The sequence below is a fragment of the Arachis ipaensis genome, chromosome B8 (assembly GCF_059453495.1).
Source record: "Arachis ipaensis isolate K30076 ecotype BB chromosome B8, ASM5945349v1, whole genome shotgun sequence".
NCBI classification, from domain to species: domain Eukaryota; kingdom Viridiplantae; phylum Streptophyta; class Magnoliopsida; order Fabales; family Fabaceae; genus Arachis; species Arachis ipaensis.
The window spans coordinates 63,308,863-63,326,960 of NC_142443.1; the positions used below are offsets into that span (position 1 = coordinate 63,308,863).

The following is an 18,098-nucleotide window of genomic DNA, read 5'->3' on the forward strand; positions in this document are numbered from 1 at the left end:
GGAAGCTTTCTGATACCATGCATATTAGAGGGTAATTGCACTAAGACAGCCTTATGTGATCTTGGTGCAAGCATCAACCTAATACCTACATCCACTATCAGAAAGCTTGGTTTAACTGAAGAAGTTAAACCAACCTGGATATGTCTCCAACTTGCTGATGGCTCCATTAAATACCCATCAGGCGTGATTGAGGACATGATTGTCAGGGTTGGGCCATTCGCCTTTCCCACTGACTTTGTAGTGATGGAAATGGAGGAGCACAAGAGTGCTACTCTCATCCTAGGAAGACCTTTCCTAGCAACTGGACGAACTCTCATTGATGTCTAAAAGGGGGAAGTCACCCTGAGAGTCAATGAGAATGAGTTTAAGTTGAATGCTGTCAATGCCATGCAGCATCCAGACATACCAAAGGACTGCATGAAAGTTGATCTTGTTGACTCTTTGGTAGAGGAGATCAACATGGCTGAGAGTCTCGAATCAGAGTTGGAAGATATCTTTAAAGATGTTCAGCCTGATCTTGAGGATTCAGAGGAATTGAAAGAGCCTCTGAAATTTCCTCAGGAAGAGGAAAAACCTCCTAAACCCGAGCTCAAACCATTACCACCATCCCTGAAATATGCATTTCTGGGAGAAGGTGACACTTTTCCAGTGATCATAAGCTCTGCTTTAAATCCACAGGAAGAGGAAGCACTAATTCAGGTGCTAAGGACACACAAGACAGCTCTTGGGTGGTCCATAGGTGACCTTAAGGGCATAAGCCCAGCTAGATGCATGCACAAGATCCTATTGGAGGATGATGCTAAGCCAGTGGTTCAACCACAGAGGCGGCTGAATCCAGCCATGAAGGAAGTGGTGTAGAAAGAGGTCGCCAAATTACTGGAGGCTGGGATTATTTATCCTATTTCTGATAGCCCCTAGGTGAGCCCTGTCCAAGTCGTCCCAAAAAAGGGAGGCATGACAGTGATTCATAATGAAAAAAATGAATTGGTTCCTACAAGAATAGTTACAGGGTGGCGCATGTGTATTGACTACAGAAGGCTCAATACTGCCACGAGAAAGGATCATTTTCCTTTACCATTCATAGACCAGATGCTAGAAAGGCTAGCAGGTCATGATTACTACTGCTTTTTGGATGGCTATTCAGGCTACAACCAAATTGCAGTAGATCCCCAGGATTAAGAGAAAACAGCATTCACATGTCCATCTGGAGTGTTTGCTTACAGAAGGATGCCATTTGGGCTGTGTAATGCGCCTGCAACCTTTCAGAGATGCATGCTCTCTATTTTCTCTGATATGGTGGAAAATTTTCTGGAAGTCTTCATGGATGACTTCTTAGTATATGGAGACTCATTCAGCTCCTGTCTTGATCACCTGACACTGGTTTTGAAAAGATGCCAAGAGACCAACCTAGTTTTAAACTGGGAAAAATGTCACTTTATGGTGACTGAAGGGATTGTCCTTGGACATAAAATTTCAAACAAGGGAATAGAGGTGGATCAAGCTAAAATAGAAGTAATTGAAAAATTACCACCACCTGCCAATGTTAAGGCAATCAGAAGCTTTCTGGGGCATGCAGGATTCTATAGGAGGTTTATAAAAGATTTTTCAAAAATTGCAAAACCTCTAAGCAACCTGCTAGCTGCTGACACGCCATTTGTGTTTGACACAGAGTGTCTGCAGGAATTTGAAACTCTGAAAGCTAAGCTGGTCACAGCACCAGTTATCTCTGCACCAGACTAGACATTACCATTCGAATTAATGTGTGATGCCAGTGATCACGCCATTGATGCAGTACTGGGGCAGAGGCATGACAAGCTTCTGCATGTCATTTATTATGCTAGCCGTGTTTTAAATGATGCCCAAAAAAATTACACAACCACAGAAAAGGAATTACTTGCAGTGGTCTATGCCATTGACAAGTTTAGATCATACTTGGTAGGATCAAAAGTGATTGTGTACACTGACCATGTTGCTCTTAAATATCTACTCACAAAGCAGGATTCAAAACCCAGGCTCATAAGATGGATGTTGCTTCTGCAGGAGTTTGATATAGAAATAAGAGACAGAAAAGGGACAGAAAACCAAGTGGCTGACCATCTGTCCTGGATAGAGCCAGTAGAAGGGGCGTCCTTTCCCTCTATTGAGATCTCTGAAACCTTTCCGGATGAGCATTTGTTTGCCATTCAGGAAACACCATGGTTTGCAGACATTGCAAACTATAAAGCTGCAAGGTTCATACCCAAGGAGTACAGCAGGCAACAAAAGAAAAAATTAATTACTGATGCAAAGTACTACTTGTGGGATGAACCCTATCTCTTTAAGAGATGTGCAGACGGAATAATCCGTAGGTGTGTGCCTAGAGAAGAAGCACAGAGGATCTTATGGCATTGCCATGGATCACAATATGGAGGCCATTTCGGAGGTGAGCGAACAGGCACCAAGGTCCTCCAATGTGGCTTCTACTGGCCTACCCTCTATAGAGATTCCCGAGAGTTTGTACATAACCGTGACAGTTGCCAGAGAGCTGGTAATCTGCCTCATGGTTACGCCATGCCTCAACAAGGGATCTTGGAGATTAAGTTGTTTGATGTATGGGGAATTGACTTCATGGGGCCTTTCCCACCATCATACTCAAACACTTATATTCTGGTGGCAGTCGATTATGTATCAAAATGGGTAGAGGCCATTGCCACACATACTAATGATACTAAAACAGTTCTGAAGTTCCTCCAAAAACATATCTTTAGCAGGTTTGGTGTCCCTAGAGTACTAATCAGTGATGGGGGCACTCACTTCTGCAACAAACAGCTTTACTCTGCCATGGTCCAGTATGGGATTAGCCACAAGGTGGCCACTCCATATCATCCACAGACAAATGGGCAAGCTGAAGTCTCTAATAGAGAACTAAAAAGAATACTGGAACGGACTATCAGTACTCGTAGAAAGGATTGGGCAAGAGGGTTAGATGATGCTCTGTGAGCTTACAGAACAGCATTCAAGACTCCTATAGGAACCTCTCCATACCAGCTTGTGTATGGTAAGGCCTGTCATTTGCCCGTGGAACTGGAATACAAGGCCTACTGGGCAACCAAATTCCTGAACTTTGATGCCAAACTAGCTAGAGAAAAAAGATTGCTCCAGCTGAATGAGCTAGAGGAATTCAGATTCACTGCTTTCGAAAATGCCAAACTTTATAAAGAGAAATAAAAAGGGTGGCATGACAGAAAGCTGTGATCTAGAATCTTTGAACCAGGATAAAAGGTTCTGCTGTTTAACTCTAAGCTCTGGCTATTCCCCGGGAAACTGAAATCCCGGTGGAGGGGACCATATATGATTACAAGTGTATCGCCATATGGTTATGTGGAACTTCCAGACATTGATTTTGATAAGAAGTTCATTGTTAATGGACAGAGAATCAAGCACTATCTTGAAGGCAATGTTGAGCAAGAGTGCTCAAGGCTGAAGCTAGATTAAAAGCTCAGCAAGGTCCAGCTAAAGACAATAAAGAAGCGCTTGCTGGGAGGCAACCCAGCCATTGGCAAAACTTTTTCTGTTGTTTTGCCCTATTCTTGATTTTATTTGTTTATATAAAGTTCACTATTAATAAGGCAAAGAGTCAATTGCATATGTGATGAGCAGATAATTTATACGCTTTTTGGCATTGTTTTTAGTATGTTTTTAGTAGGATCTAGTTACTTTTAGGGATGTTTTTATTAGTTTTTATGTTAAATTCACATTTCTGGACTTTACTATGAGTTTGTGTGTTTTTCTATGATTTCATGTATTTTCTGGCTGAAATTGAGGGACTTGAGCAAAAATCAGATTCAGAGGTTGAAGAAGGACTGCTGATGCTGTTGGATTCTGACATCCCTGCACTCAAAGTGGATTTTCTAGAGCTACAGAACTCAAACTGGCGCGCTTCCAATTGCGTTGGAAAGTAGACATCCAGGGCTTTCCAGAAATATATAATAGTCCATACTTTGCCCAAGTTTAGTCGATGCAAAAGGGCGTTTAACGCCAGTTCTATGCTGTAGTCTGGAGTTAAACGCCAGAAACACATCACGAACCAGAGTTGAACGCCAAAAACACGTTACAACTTGGCGTTCAACTCCAAAAGAAGCCTCTGCACGTGTAAACTTCAAGCTCAGCCCAAGCACACACCAAGTGGGCCCCGGAAGTGGATTTATGCATCAATTACTTACTTCTGTAAACCCTAGTAGCTAGTTTAATATAAATAGGACTTTTTACTATTGTATTTACATCTTTGGATTATCTTCGGATCATCTTGGGACGTCTAGTTCTTAGATCATGGGGGCTGGCCATTTGGCCATGCCTGAACCTTTCACTTATGTATTTTTCAACGGTAGAGTTTCTGCACTCCATAGATTAAGGTGTGAAGCTCTGCTGTTCCTCATGATTTAATGCAAAGTACTACTGTTTTATATTCAATTCAACTTATTCCGCTTCTAAGATATCCATTCGCACCCAAGAACATGATGAATGTGATGATTATGTGACGCTCATCATCATTCTCACTTATGAACGCGTGCCTGACAAACACTTCCGTTCTACATGCAAACAAGCTAGAATGAGTATCTCTTAGATATCTAATGCAGAGGACCGAGTCTGAGATATTAGAATCTTCGTGGTATAAGTTAGAACCCATGGATGGCCATTCCTGAGATCCGGAAAGTCTAAACCTTTTCTGTGGTATTCCGAGTAGGATCTGGGAAGGGATGGCTGTGACGAACTTCAAACTCGCGAGTGCTGGGCATAGTGATAGACGCAAAAGGAGGGTGAACCCTATTCCAGTATGATCGAGAACCTCCAGATGATTAGTCGTGCCGTGACAGAGCATTTGGACCTTTTTCACAGAGAGGATGGGATGTAGCCATTGACAACGGTGATGCCCTATATACAGCTTGCCATGGAAAAGAGTAGGAAGGATTGGATGAAGACAGCAGGAAAGCAGAGGTTCAGAGGAACGAAAGCATCTCTATACACTTATCTGAAATTCTCACCAATGAATTACATAAGTATTTCTATCTTTATTTTCTGTTTATTTATTATTATTATTCGAAAACTCCATAACCATTTGATATCCGCCTGACTGAGATTTACAAGGTGACCATAGCTTGCTTCAAGCCGACAATCTCCGTGGGATCGACCCTTACTCACGTAAGGTTTTATTACTTGGACGACCCAGTGCACTTGCTGGTTAGTTGTATCGAAGTTGTGACAAATTATGAATTAAGATTAGTGCACCAAGTTTTTGGAGCCATTACCAGGGATCACAACTTCGTGCACCAAGTTTTTGGCGCCGTTGCCGGGGATTGTTCGAGTTTGGACAACTGACGGTTCATCGTCTTGCTCAGATTGGGTAATTTTCTTCTTATTTTATTTTCAAAAAGTTTTCAAAAATGTTTTCTTCTTTTTCATTTTTCCCAATTAATATTCAAAAAAAAAATATTTTCAAAAAAATAAAATATATTTTTCTTCAGAATTTTTAAGAATGAATTCTAGTGTTTCATGATGATTTGTTGAATCCTGGCTGGCTGTAAAGCCATGTCTAAATTCCTTTGGACTGAGGATTCAACTAATCACTTCAATGTATGTAATAGCATACTAAAGCTTGGCTGGCTATTAAGCCATGTCTAACCCTCAGATTGGAGCTTTAGACTGAGAGTGCAAGATTCCTGGAATTCATATTAAAAATTTTGGAATCTTTATTTTTCTTTTTCACATTAATTTTCGAAAAAAATAAAAAAAAAATTATAAAATCATAAAAATAAAAAATATTTTGTGTTTCTTGTTTGAATCTTGAGTCAATTTTTAAGTTTGGTGTCAATTGCATTTTTTCTAAAAAATTTATGCATTTTTCGAAAATTCATGCATTCATAGTGTTCTTCATGATTTTCAAGTTGTTCTTGGCCAGTCTTCTTGTTTGATCTTCATATTTTCGGGTTTTGTGTCTTTTCTTGTTTTTCATATGCATTCTTGCATTCATAGTGTCTATGCATGAAAAATTTCTAAGTTTGGTGTCTTGCATATTTTCTTTTCTTGAAAATTTTTCAAAAATAAGTTCTTGATGTTCATCTTGACATTCAAAGTGTTCTTGGTGTTCATCTTGACATTCATAGTGTTCTTGCATGCGTCATGTGTTTTGATTCATAATTTTCATGTTGTGAGTCATTTTTTTTGTTTTTCTCTTTCATCATAAAAAATTCAAAAATCAAAAAAATATCTTTCCTTTTTTCTCTCATAAATTTCGAAAATTTGGATTGACTTTTTTCAAAAATTTTAAAATTCAATTGTTTCTTATGAGTCAAATCAAATTTTCAATTTAAAAATCTTATCTTTTTCAAAATCTTTTTCAAAAATCAAATCTTTTTTATTTTTCTTATTTATTTTCGAAAATTTTAAAAATATTTTTTAAAAATATTTTTCTTAATTTCACATTGTATTTTCGAAAATATCATCAACAATTAATGTTTTGATTCAAAAATTTCAAGTTTGTTACTTACTTGTTAAGAAAGATTCAAACTTTAAGTTCTAGAATCACATCTTGTGATTTCTTGTGAATCAAGTCATTAATTGTGATTTTAAAAATCAAATCTTTTTCAAAACTAATTTCAATCATATCTTTTCAAAAATATCTTTTTGTCTTATCTTTTTCAAATACCTTTTCTAACTTCTTATCTTCTTATCTTTTAAAAATTGAATTTCAAATCTCTTTCAACTAACCACTTAACTTTTTATTTGATTATTATCTTTAGTAAAACTGCCCAACTAACTTTTTACCTTTAATTTTCGAAAATCCCTTCCTTCTTTTTCAAAATTTCTTTTTAATTAACTAATTATTTCAATTTTTTATTTTAATTTTATTTCATTCCTAATTTTCGAAAACTACTAACCTTTTTCAAAAACTATTTTCGAAATTTAACTTTAAAATTTAATTTTTATTTTTCGAATTTTCTCACCTCCCTTCTTCTTCTATTTATTTATTCATTTACTAACACTTCTCTTCATCTCATATCTCTGCTCCCCTCACCCTTGTGTTTGGATTCTCCTCCCTTCTCTTTCTTTACATTACATTCTTTTCTTCTTCTACTCACACAAAGGAATCTCTATACTGTGACATAGAGGATTCCATATTTTCTTTGTTATTCCCTTCTTTGTCATATGAGCAGGAGCAAGGACAAGAACATTCTTGTTGAAGCAGATCCTGAACCTGAAAGGACTCTGAAAAGAAAACTAAGAGAAGCTAAAATACAACAATCCAGAGACAACCTTACAGGAATTTTCGAACAGGAAGAGGAGATGGCAACCGAAAATAATAATAATGCAAGGAGGATGCTTGGTGACTTTACTTTACCTAATTCCAATTTACATGGAAGAAGCATCTCCATTCCTGCCATTGGAGCAAACAATTTTGAGCTGAAACCTCAATTAGTTTCTCTGATGCAACAAAACTACAAGTTTCATGGACTTCCATCTGAAGATCCTTTTCAGTTCTTAACTGAATTCTTGCAGATCTGTGATATTGTTAAGACTAATGGAGTAGATCCTGAAGTCTACAGGCTCATGCTTTTCCCTTTTGCTGTAAGAGACAGAGCTAGAATATGGTTAGACTCTCAACCTAAGGATAGCCTGAACTCTTGGGATAAGCTGGTCAAGGCTTTCTTAGCCAAGTTCTTTCCTCCTCAAAAGCTGAGTAAGCTTAGAGTGGATGTTCAAACCTTCAGACAGAAAGAAGGTGAATCCCTCTATGGAGCTTGGGAGAGATACAAGGAACTGACCAAAAAGTGTCCTTCTGACATACTTTCAGAATGGACCATCCTGGATAAATTCTATGATGGTCTGTCTGAATTAGCTAAGATGTCATTGGATACTTCTGTAGGTGGATCCATTCACCTAAAGAAAATGCCTGCAGAAGCTCAAGAAATCATTGACATGGTTGCTAATAACCAGTTCATGTACACTTCTGAGAGGAATCCTGTGAGTAATGGGACTCCTCAAAAGAAGGGAGTTCTTGAAATTGATACTCTGAATGCCATATTGGCTCTGAATAAAATATTGACTCAACAAGTCAATATAATTTCTCAGAGTCTGAATGGAATGCAAGCTGCATCCAACAGTACTCAAGAGGCATCTTCTGAAGAAGAAGCTCATGATCCTGAGAACCCTGCAATAGCAGAGGTGAATTACATGGGTGAACCATATGGAAACACCTATAATCCCTCATGGAGAAATCACCCAAATCTCTCATGGAAGGATCAACAAAAGCCTTAATAAGGCTTTAATAATGGTGGAAGAAACAGGTTTAGCAATAGCAAGCCTTTTCCATCATCCACTCAGCAACAGACAGAGAACTCTGAACAAAATACCTCTAATTTAGCAAACTTAGTCTCTGATCTATCTAAGGCCACTCTAAGTTTCATGAATGAAACAAGGTCCTCCATTAGAAATTGGGAGGCACAAGTGGGCCAGCTGAGTAAGAAGATCACTGAAACCCCTCCTAATGCTCTCCCAAGCAATACAGAAGAAAATCCAAAATCAGAGTGCAAGGACATTGATATAACCATCATGGCCGAATCCAAGAAGGAAGGGGAGGACGTGAATCCCAAGGAGGAAGACCTCCTGGGACGTCCAGTTATCAACAAGGAGTTTCTCTTTGAGGAACCAAAGGACTCTGAGGCTCATCTAGAGACCATAGAGATTCCATTAAACCTCCTTACGCCCTTCATGAGCTCTGATGAGTATTCTTCTTCTGAAGAGAATGAGGATGTTACTGAAGAGCAAGTTGCCAAGTTTCTTGGTGCAATCATGAAGTTGAATGCCAACTTATTTGGTAAAGAGACTTGGGGTGATGAACCTCCCCTGTTCACCAATGAACTAAATGCATTGGATCAACTGAGATTGCCTCAGAAGAAACAGGATCCTGGAAAGTTCCTAATACCTTGTACCATAGGTACCATGACCTTTGAGAAGGCTCTATGTGACCTTGGGTCAGGAATAAACCTCATGCCACTCTCTGTAATGGAGAAACTAAGAATCTTTGAGGTGCAAGCTGCTAGAATCTCATTAGAGATGGCAGACAATTCAAGAAAAGAGGCTTATGGACAGGTAGAGGACGTGTTAGTAAAGGTTGAAGGCCTTTACATCCCTGCTGATTTCTTAATCCTAGATACTGGGAAGGATGAGGATGAATCCATCATCCTTGGAAGACCCTTCCTAGCCACAGCAAGAGCTGTGATTGATGTTGACAGAGGTGAACTAGTCCTTCAATTGAATGAGGATTCTCTTGTGTTTAAAACTCAAGGTCATCCCTCTGTAAACATGGAAAAGAGGCACAGTAAGCCTCTCTCAGTACAGAGTCAACTAAAGCCCCCACAGTCAAACTCTAAGTTTGGGGTTGGGAGGCCTTAGCCAAACTCTAAGTTTGGTGTTGGGAATCTATAAAATTGACCTGATCACCTGTGTGGCTCCATGAGAGCCCACTGTCAAGCTATTGACATTAAAGAATCGCTTGTTGGGAGGTAGCCCAATTTTTTTATTTCTCTAATTTTATTTTTATTTTATTGTTCTTTCATTTTTTATTAGGTTCATGATCATGTGGAGTTACAAAATAAATAGAAAAATCAAAAACAGAATCAAAAATAGTAGAAGAAAAATCACACCCTGGAGGAAGGGCTTACTGGCGTTTAAACGCCAGTAAGGAGCATCTGGTTGGCGTTCAATGCCAGAACAGAGCATGGATCTGGCATTGAACGCCCAAAACAAGCAGCATCCTGGCGTTCAGATGCCAGGAATGCAAACTGAGGAAAGCTGGCGCTGAACGCCCAAAACAAGCATCAATTCGGCGTTTAAACGCCAGAATTGCATGCAAAGGCATTTTACATGCCTAATTGGTGCAGGGATGTAAATCCTTGACACCTCTGGATCTGTGGACCCCACAGAATCATTTCAGCATCTGTGGACCCCACAGGATCCCCACCTACCTCCACTTATACTCTTCCCTCTTCTCAATGTTCATCCTCTCTTCCCAATAAACACCTTTCCCCAAAACCCTTCACCAATCAAATCAAGCTCTCTTCCCTACTACCCCTTCACCACTCACATCCATCCACTCTTCCCCATAAACCTACCTCATAAACTCCACCTACCTTCAAAATTCAAAATCACTTTCCCACCCAAACCCACCCTAAATAGCCGAACCTAACCCCTCTCCCTCCACTATATAAACCACTCCATTCTTCTTCATTTTTCACACAACAAAACCCTCTCACCCCCTTCTTGGCCGAGACACAACCCTCTCTCCCTCTCTTCCATTTCTTCTTCTTCTTCTTCTTTTCTTTCTTCTCTTACTCGAGGGCGAGCAATATTCTAAGTTTGGTGTGGTAAAAGCATAAAGCTTTTTGTTTTTCCATTACCATTGATGGCACCTAAGACCGGAGAATCCTCTAGAAAAGGGAAAGGGAAGACAAAAGCTTCCACCTCCGAGTCATGGGAGATGGAAAGATTCATCTCTAAAGCCCATCAAGACCACTTCTATGATGTTGTAGCCAAGAAGAAGGTGATCCCCGAGGTCCCTTTCAAACTCAAGAAAAATGAGTATCCGGAGATCCGACATGAGATCCATAGAAGAGGTTGGGAAGTTCTAACAAACCCCATCCAACAAGTCGGAATTCTAATGGTTCAAGAGTTCTATGCTACTGCATGGATCACTAGGAACTATGATCAAAGTAAGAACCCGAACCCAAAGAATTATCTCACTATGGTTCGGGAGAATTACTTAGATTTTAGTCCGGAAAATGTGAGGTTGGCATTTAACTTGCCAATGATGGAAGAGAACGCACGTCCCTACACAAGGAGGGTCAACTTTGATCAAAGGTTGGACTAAGTCTTCATGGACATATGTGTGGAAGGAGCTCAATAGAAGATTAACTCAAAAGGCAAACCGGTTCAACTAAGAAGATTGGACCTTAAGCCTGTAGCTAGCGGATGGTTGGAGTTCATTCAATGCTCAGTCATTCCCACTAGCAACCGGTCTGAAATTACTATAGACCAGGCCATCATGACCCATAGCATCATGATTGGAGAAGAGGTGGAAGTTCATGAGATTATACCTCAAGAACTCTACAAGGTGGCTGACAAGTCCTCCACTATGGCAAGGTTAGCTTTTTCTCACCTTATTTGCCATCTATGCAATTTGGCTGGGATTGACATAGAGGGAGATATCCTCATTGATGAGGACAAGCCCATTACTAAGAAAAGGATGGAGCAAACAAGAGAGCCTATTCATGGATCTCAAGAGACGCATGAAGAAGCTCATCACCAAGAAATCCCTGAGATGCCTCAAGGGATGCACTTTTCTCCACAGAATTTTTGGGAGCAAATCAACACCTCCCTAAGAGAATTAAGTTCCAACATGGGACAACTAAGGGTGAAACATCAAGAGCACTCAATCATCCTCCATGAAATTAGAGAAGATCAAAGAGCTATGAGGGAGGAGCAACAAAGACAAGGAAGAGACATAGAAGAGCTCAAGGACATCATTGGTTCCTCAAGAAGAAAACGCCACCATCACTAAGGTGGACTCATTCCTTGTTCTCAAATTTTCTATTTTTCGTTTTCTTTATGTTAAGTGCTTATCTATGTTAGTGTCTTATTACATGATCATTAGTATTTAGTAACTTTGCCTTAAAGTAGTGAATATGAATCCATCACCTCTCTTAAATGAAAAATGTTTTAATTCAAAAGAACAAGAAGTACATGAGTTTCGAATTTATCCCTGAACTTAGTTTAATTATATTGATGTGGTGACAATACTTTTTATTTTCTGAATGAATGCTTGAACAATGCATATGTCTTTTGAAGTTGTTGTTTATGAATATTAAATATGTTGGCTCTTGAAAGAATGATGACAAGGAGACATGTTATTTGATAATCTGAAAAATCATAAAAATGATTCTCGAAGCAAGAAAAAGCAGTGAATACAAATCTTGCAGAAAAAAAAAAATAGAAAGAAAAAGAAAAAACAAGCAGAAAAAGCCAAAAGCTCTTAAAACCAAAAGGCAAGAGCAAAAAGCCAATAGCCCTTAAAACCAAAAGGCAAGGGTAAATAAAAAGGATCTAAGGCTTTGAGCATCAGTGGATAGAAGGGCCTAAAGGAATAAAATCCTGGCCTAAGCGGCTAAACCAAGCTGTCCCTAATCATGTGCTTGTGGCGTGAAGGTGTCAAGTGAAAACTTGAGACTGAGCGGTTAAAGTCAAGGTCCAAAGCAAAATAAGAGTGTGCTTAAGAACCCTGGACACCTCTAATTAGGGAGTTTAGCAAAGCTGAGTTACAATCTGAAAAGGTTCACCCAGTTATGTGTCTGTGGCATTTATGTATCCGGTGGTAATACTGGAAAACAAAGTGCTTAGGGCCACGGCCAAGACTCATAAAGTAGCTGTGTTCAAGAATCAACATACTAAACTAGGAGAATCAATAACACTATCTAAACTCTGAGTTCCTATAGATGCCAATCATTCTGAACTTCAATGGATAAAGTGAGATGCCAAAACTATTCAAGAGGCAAAAAGCTACAAGTCCCGCTCATCTGATTGGAGCTATGTTTCATTGATATTTTGGAATTTATAGTATATTCTCTTCTTTTTATCCTATTTGATTTTCAGTTGCTTGGGGACAAGCAACAATTTAAGTTTGGTGTTGTGATGAGCGGATAATTTATACGCTTTTTGGCATTGTTTTTAGTATGTTTTTAGTAGGATCTAGTTACTTTTAGGGATGTTTTTATTAGTTTTTATGTTAAATTCACATTTCTAGACTTTACTATGAGTTTGTGTGTTTTTCTGTGATTTCAGGTATTTTCTGGCTGAAATTGAGGGACTTGAGCAAAAATCAGATTCAGAGGTTGAAGAAGGACTGCTAATGCTGTTGGATTCTGACATCCCTGCACTCAAAGTGGATTTTCTGGAGCTACAGAACTCAAACTGGCGCGCTTCCAATTGCGTTGGAAAGTAGACATCCAGGGCTTTCCAGAAATATATAATAGTCCATACTTTGCCCAAGTTTAGTCGACGCAAAAGGGCGTTTAACGCCAGTTCTACGCTGCAGTCTGGAGTTAAACGCCAGAAACACGTCACGAACCAGACTTGAATGCCAAAAACACCTTACAACTTGGCGTTCAACTCCAAAAGAAGCCTCTGCTCGTGTAAACTTCAAGCTCAGCCCAAACACACATGAAGTGGGCCCCGGAAGTGGATTTATGCATCAATTACTTACTTCTGTAAACCCTAGTAGCTAGTTTAGTATAAATAGGACTTTTTACTATTGTATTTACATCTTTGGATTATCTTCGGATCATCTTGGGACGTCTAGTTCTTAGATCATGGGGGCTGGCCATTCGGCCATGCCTGAACCTTTCACTTATGTATTTTTCAACGGTAGAGTTTCTGCACTCCATAGATTAAGGTGTGGAGATCTGCTGTTCCTCATGATTTAATGCAAAGTACTACTGTTTTATATTCAATTCAACTTATTCCGCTTCTAAGATATCCATTCGCACCCAAGAACATGATGAATGTGATGATTATGTGACGCTCATCATCATTCTCACTTATGAACGCGTGCCTGACAAACACTTCCGTTCTACATGCAAACAAGCTAGAATGAGTATCTCTTAGATATCTAATACAGAGGACCGAGTCCGAGATATTAGAATCTTCGTGGTATAAGTTAGAACCCATGGATGGCCATTCCTGAGATCCGAAAAGTCTAAACCTTGTCTGTGGTATTTCGAGTAGGATCTGGGAAGGGATGCCTGTGACGAACTTCAAACTCGCGAGTGCTGGGCGTAGTGACAGACGCAAAAGGAGGGTGAACCCTATTCCAGTATGATCGAGAACCTCCAGATGATTAGTCGTGCCGTGACAGAGCATTTGGACCTTTTTCATAGAGAGGATGGAATGTAGCCATTGACAACGGTGATGCCCTATATAAAGCTTGCCATGGAAAGGAGTAGGAAGGATTGGATGAAGACAGTAGGAAAGCAGAGGTTCAGAGGAACGAAAGCATCTCTATACACTTATCTGAAATTCTCACCAATGAATTACATAAGTATTTCTATCTTTATTTTCTGTTTATTTATTATTATTATTCGAAAACTCCATAACCATTTGATATCCGCCTGACTGAGATTTACAAGGTGACCATAGCTTGCTTCAAGCCGACAATCTCCGTGGGATCGGCCCTTACTCACGTAAGGTTTTATTACTTGGACGACCCAGTGCAGTTGCTGGTTAGTTGTATCGAAGTTGTGACAAATTATGAATTAAGATTAGTGCACCAAGTTTTTGGAGCCATTACCAGGGATCACAATTTCGTGCACCAATAGGTTCACAGGGTTACAGAAGGATTCAGCACTCAAAACAGAGAAAAAGAGCTCACTGGCAAGAAAACGCCAGTAATGATAGCCATCTGGGCGTTAAACACCAGAAAGAAGCAGCTTCTGGACGTTTAACGCCAGATTGACAGCATCCTAGGCGTTTAGAAAAACGCCCAGTGACAAAGGAGTTCCTGGCGTTCAACGCCAGAAAGAAGCAACAGCTGGGCATTGAACGCCCAGGAGAAGCAGCATTTGGGCGTTAAACGCCCAAAACATGCAGCATTTGGGCGTTTAACGCCAGGATGGTGGGGAGGAGGTAAATTCATTTTTATTTCACATTTTTTATTTTAATTTTAATTTTCATGTTTCAATTCATGATTTCTTGCATAAACATGTTACAAACCCTAATTTCTAAAAACCCTAATTTCTAAAAACCCTACTTTAAAAATATCAAATGTATCTTAATCCATAAACACAAATTCTTTTTCAAACCAATCCAACTCTTTTTCAAATTTTCCAAAACAAATCTATCTCTTTTCCTTCTAAAATCTTTTCAACTCATCAATATCTTTTTCAAATCTCCACATTATCTTTTTCAAAATCCAAATTTATCTTTTTCAAATATCTTTCATATCTTTTCAATTTTAAATCACATCTTTTCATATCATACTTATTTTTTATAAATCATATCTTCTATCTTATCTTTTTAAAATTTTCGAAAACCCACCCCCTCCCTTTTAAATCCACATTCGGCCTCCCTCTTCTCGTCCACCATTCGACACTAGCTCTCCTTCTATCCCTCTCCTTTCTTTTCTTTTGCTTAAGGACAAGCAAACCTCTAAGTTTGGTGTGTTTATCCGTGATCACTAAATTATACCCACTAAGATCATGCCTCCTAAAGGAAAACAACCCACTCCAAGAGGCAAGAAAGAGAGTATTCCAAAACCACTTTGGAATCAAGGGAAGTTCTTAACCAAAGAACATTCAGACCATTACTACAAAATAATGGGTCTAAGATCAGTGATCCTGGAAGTCAAGTTCGATCTGAAAGAAGATGAATATTTGGAGATCCAAGAACAGATTCGAAACAGGAACTTGGAAGTCCTAGCTAATCCTAAAACAAAAGTGGGAAGGAATATGGTTCAGGAGTTCTATGCTAATCTGTGGCAAACAGACAGGCAGAGAATATCTGGAACTGCCCTTTATGACTATTGGACTATGGTCAGAGAAAAGATTGTTCACATCTACCCTGACAAAATCAGGGAGATCTTTAAGCTACCTCAGCTGAAAGATGACCCAGACTCCTTCAATAGGAGAATGATGAGAACAAACAAGGGCCTGGATAAGATTCTAGAGGATATATGCATCCCTGGAGCCAGGTGGACCACCAGCAGCAAGGGTGTCCCAAATCAACTCAAGAGAGAAGATCTCAAACCAGTCGCCAGAGGATGGATGAACTTCATTGGGCGTTCTATATTGCCCACTAGCAACCGTTCTGAAGTCACCGTTAAAAGAACAGTGATGATCCATTGCATTATGTTGGGAAAAGAAGTGAAAGCTCATCAACTGATTCCATCTGAATTTTACATACTTGCAAACAAGAACTCCAAAGATGCCAGGTTGGCTTATCCAAGCCTAATCTCTATGCTCTGCAAAGATGCTGGAGTAAGGATGGGAATAACGGAGTACATCTCAGTGGAGCAACCAATCACTAAAACCACAATGGAAAAACAACAAGTGCAGGATGACCCCATCAAGAGGAGGGCGCAAGAATTTCTCCCGGAAGTCCCTCAATTTGAATATTGGGAACAGCTTGAAGCATCTGTTACCAAGTTGCAAGAATCTATGGACCAAATAAAGGAAGAACAGCAAAATCAAAACAATATGCTCTGCAAACTGCTCAGGAAACAAGAAAAGCAAGGGCGTGACTTAAAGGAACTAAAGCGTCAGAAGTTATCTCTTGAAGGACCAAGCACCCCACATACTAAAGGAACATCCACATCCCAAACTCAAGGTTGTTGAGTTCTAATCTTAGCCTTAACTCTGTGATAATTGTTCTTATTTGAGTTTTACCTTAGAAGTTATAGTAGTAATTAGTAGTGATTTTATCTCCAATTAAGCTATAATTTATTTCTCTCATCATCATTAAACATGAATAAAATAGAAGATTTTCTTTAGAATAAGGAGGCAATATTTTTTCGAATTCTTAATAAACGAAATTCTAATTATTTACATGTGGTGGCAATGCTTTCTGCCTTCTGAATGAATACCTGAACAGATCATATGTCTTTGGAATTTGATGTTCTTGAATGTTAAATATATTGGCTCTTGAAAGAATGATGAACATGAGACATGTTATTGATAATCTGAAAAATCATAAAAATGATTCTTGAAGCAAGAAAAAGCAGTGAATACAAAGCTTGCAAAAAAAAAAGCAAGCAGAAAAAGCCAATAGCCCTTAAAACCAAAAGGCAAGGGTAATAAAGGATCCAAGGCTTTGAGCATCAGTGGATAGAAGGGCCTAAGGGAATCAAATCCTGGTCTAAGCGGCTAAACCAAGCTGTCCCTAACCATGTGCTTGTGGCGTGAAGGTGTCAAGTGAAAACTTGAGACTGAGCGGTTAAAGTCAAGGTCCAAAGCAAAAAGAAGAGTGTGCTTAAGAACCCTGGACACCTCTAATTGGGGACTTTAGCAAAGCTGAGTCATAATCCGAAAAGGTTCACCCAATTATGTGTCTGTGGCATTTATGTATCCGGTGGTAATACTAGAAAACAAAGTGCTTAGGGCCACGGCCAAGACTCATAAAGTAGCTGTGTTCAAGAATCAACATACTGAACTAGGAGAATCAATAACATTATCTGAATTCTAAGTTCCTATAGATGCCAATCATTCTGAGATTCAATGGATAAAGTGAGATGCCAAAACTATTCAGAAGCAAAAAGCTACTAGTCCCGCTCATCTAATTAGAATCTGAGCCTCACTCAAGAACTCTGAGATATTATTGCTTCGTGACTTATTTGTATTATATTTTATTTGTCTAGTTGCTTGGGGACAAGCAACAGTTTAAGTTTGGTGTTGTGATGAGCGAATATTTTATACACTTTTTGGGGTTAATTTCATATAGTTTTTAGTATGATTTGGTTAGTTTTTAGTATATTTTCATTAGTTTTTAGGCCAAATTCATATTTATGGACTTTACTATGAGTTTTTGTGTTTTTCTGTAATTTCAGGTATTTTCTGGCTAAAATTGAGGGAGCTGAGCAAAAATCTAATTTAGGCTGAACAAGGACTGCTGATATTGTTGGATTCTGACCTCTCAACACTCGGAATGGATTTTCTGGAGCTACAGGAGTCCAATTGGCGCGCTTCCAATTGCAGTGAAAAGTAGACATCCAGGGCTTTCCATGTTGGAGTCTTGCGTTCAGCGCCAATTCCATGTTGCAGTCTGGCGTCTAGCACCAGAAACAGGTTACAAGTTGGAGTTCAACGCCAGAAACAGGTTACAACCTGGCGTTGAACGCCCAAAACAGCCCAGGCACGTGAGAAGCTTAAGTCTCAGCCCCAGCACACACCAAGTGGGCCCCAAAAGTGGATTTCTGCACTATCTATCATAGTTTACTCATTTTCTGTAAACCTAGGTTACTAGTTTAGTATTTAAACAACTTTTAGAGATTTATTTTGTATCTCATGACATTTTAGATCTGA

The 18,098-nt window shown here is 39.2% G+C and overlaps 1 non-coding gene across 1 annotated transcript; it reads right to left on the reverse strand.

The window, feature by feature from the left end:
- Positions 1–7,716: 7,716 nt before the first annotated feature.
- LOC148548339 (small nucleolar RNA R71) lies at positions 7,717–7,820 on the reverse strand. Its single transcript, XR_015897355.1, has one exon. It is a non-coding gene; the product is annotated as a small nucleolar RNA R71 (small nucleolar RNA).
- Positions 7,821–18,098: the final 10,278 nt, after the last annotated feature.